This window comes from Echinops telfairi, unplaced genomic scaffold (genome assembly GCF_000313985.2).
Source record: "Echinops telfairi isolate 266 unplaced genomic scaffold, ASM31398v2 ScPeMD7_36;HRSCAF=134, whole genome shotgun sequence".
Lineage (NCBI taxonomy): Eukaryota > Metazoa > Chordata > Mammalia > Afrosoricida > Tenrecidae > Echinops > Echinops telfairi.
In genome coordinates this window covers 220,534-222,654 of record NW_022103934.1, presented here as the reverse complement: position 1 = coordinate 222,654, position 2,121 = coordinate 220,534, and the positions used below count along the sequence as shown (strand labels likewise).

Genomic DNA, 2,121 nt, shown 5'->3' with positions numbered 1-2,121 from the left:
GGAGCTGCCAGACTTTGAAACCAGATTAAGAAAAGGACGGGAAGAAGGGATGAAAGCCAACCGATAGGATAGGTCTAATTTTCCTCAATCTTGAGACCATAATACTCTTCTGGACACGCTAATGGATGACCCACAGATGGGAGAGTCAGCTGATTCACAGGAGAAAGATGAGGCTGTCTGTGTCGCTGAAGATGTACAGTCTACAATCCCTCGATCGGGTCACCCTGTGAGGCAGAATGGACTTCATGGCAGTGGGTTGAGTTTTAGTTTCATTAAGATAGGCAGTTGTGGTTATGAATGTGAATTCTCTGATTTCTAGTGCAAGGTACAATCTTTACACTTACACAAAATGAGAAAGCCACTGATACTTGTCCCCGTAGCTAAGTTTCCACAGATCAAGGATGACCCTTCAAAGAACCACCACATAACTTAAACCAGCAAACCTTCCCACCCACACAGGTAGTATCCCTTCTAGCACACTCCTTTCTGACACCCACATCATTGCCCCTCCAAACCTTCACCAGTTGTATGTCAGGTGAGAAACTCATGGGCAGTGGATTCAACTGTTCAGGTGCAAAGACATAGGCTCCCGAGTTCCTGCTGGCATTGTACCTGAGGCAAGTGTAGGCAAGAGCATTGGGTCAAGGCCAGTTCTGTTCACCGACACCCTCCCAACCATGGCGGCTACTCCTCACCAGAAGAACGTCTGCTGGACCCGTAACAGAAGCTTCTGGTCTCGGTTCTCAATCTCCTTTAAGATCCCCGTGTGTTTGTCAAATACCACCCGCATGTGCTGGAGAGACAGGGGCGGGGTGTGGGGGTGTGGTGGGGTGTGGGTGGTGTGGGGGGCAGACTGAGGCTAATGACCATTGTCCCAGCAATGATCACTCTCTGCCCATGCAGGCACTCAGGGTATAGAGTAGTCTGGAGTCATCTTGGACTATTCTTTTATTTTACACCACATGCCCAATTCCTCAGAAAATTGTGGACTCTTCCAATTTCATCCCAACTATGCACCATTTCTTCTATTACCTCCAACCCAGTCACCACTGCCATTCCCTCCCTGGCCTCCTGCCTTCCCTCCTTGATGCCCACAAGCTTTCCCCTAAACGTCATTAACACCCAAATCAGGCGATGTTTCCTTGTCTGCTCAGTCCCCTCTGAAGATTTCACTTCACCAAGAGTACACTGCAGGCTTAGCTGTGACCCTCCAGACCCTAACTATCTGCTGATCCCCTTCATGCTCGCACCTCCCCCGACCTCTCTGTTTCTGATACGCTGATCTATATACCATAGCTCGTACACCCCAGCTGCTGTTCAGGACATTAGCTCCTGCTTGCTCTTTTGTCTGGATTACCCTCATAACAGCCCCCCACTTTGCTCACCTCTCTTGAGGGCATGGTTGAGTGTCCTCTTCCCAGGGAAGCCTGCCCCTGGACCTTCCGTCCAACACTGCCACCAACTTGTCCTGGCAATATCTCATCTCTGGCCTTATTCCATTTTTCTCCAGAGATGATATACAGCATTCTCACCTACAATTCACTCTCCGTTCTGTTTGTTGTCCCCGTGTCTCCTAGGACTTAATTTTCCTTTTCTTATCCCCAATGCTCCTGGGAATCAAGTTCCTTTTATACCCCTTGGTCTATGAGGAACTCAGATTTGTCATGGGGAAAAGGGTTGAACACTGGGGTCCCACCTCATTTTCAATGACCAGGGCAGAACGCTGTGACGTCTGTAGCCTGCACCTGGTGGGTCCAGCCTGGGGCTTCTTCGCAGGGACAGGTGTTATCAAGTAGAAGGTGAATCCCAGGGGAGGTGCTGAGGCTTTGAACAGCAGGTCTGAAGTGGGCTTTCCACTGTTCAGCACTGGATGCTCTACAACCTGATGTCAGAGAAGGAGGGAAACTGAGGCTGAGGTTTGTTGGCATGCATACAGCCACATTCTGGGTCAAGGTTGGGATGGACCAAGCCAGTATATGAAGTCTTCCTGGGGTGAAGAGAAACACTGGATGAGGTGATAAATATTGAGCTGAGTTTAGAAGACAACCAAACCCATGAGACAAAGATAGAAAAACCAGCGGGGTCAGAGACTGAGGGAGTGTTATTCATGGGGTAGGGTTG

The 2,121-nt window shown here is 49.5% G+C and overlaps 1 protein-coding gene and 1 long non-coding RNA gene across 3 annotated transcripts in view; both read right to left on the bottom strand.

The window, feature by feature from the left end:
• The window catches only part of LOC101641387 (lysosomal alpha-mannosidase-like), a 140,992-nt gene that overhangs the window by 17,529 nt on the left and 121,342 nt on the right, over positions 1 to 2,121 (bottom strand). The gene's annotated exons all lie outside the window — the stretch shown is intronic.
• On the bottom strand, positions 13 to 1,966 carry LOC123521686. 2 transcript variants are annotated; one of them, XR_006680070.1, is made up of 4 exons: positions 1,697 to 1,966; positions 696 to 793; positions 516 to 612; positions 13 to 224 (listed from the first exon to the last, which is right to left on the bottom strand). It is a non-coding gene; the product is annotated as an uncharacterized LOC123521686 (long non-coding RNA). The 2 variants fall into 2 exon arrangements; XR_006680069.1 differs by having other exon boundaries at positions 13 to 612.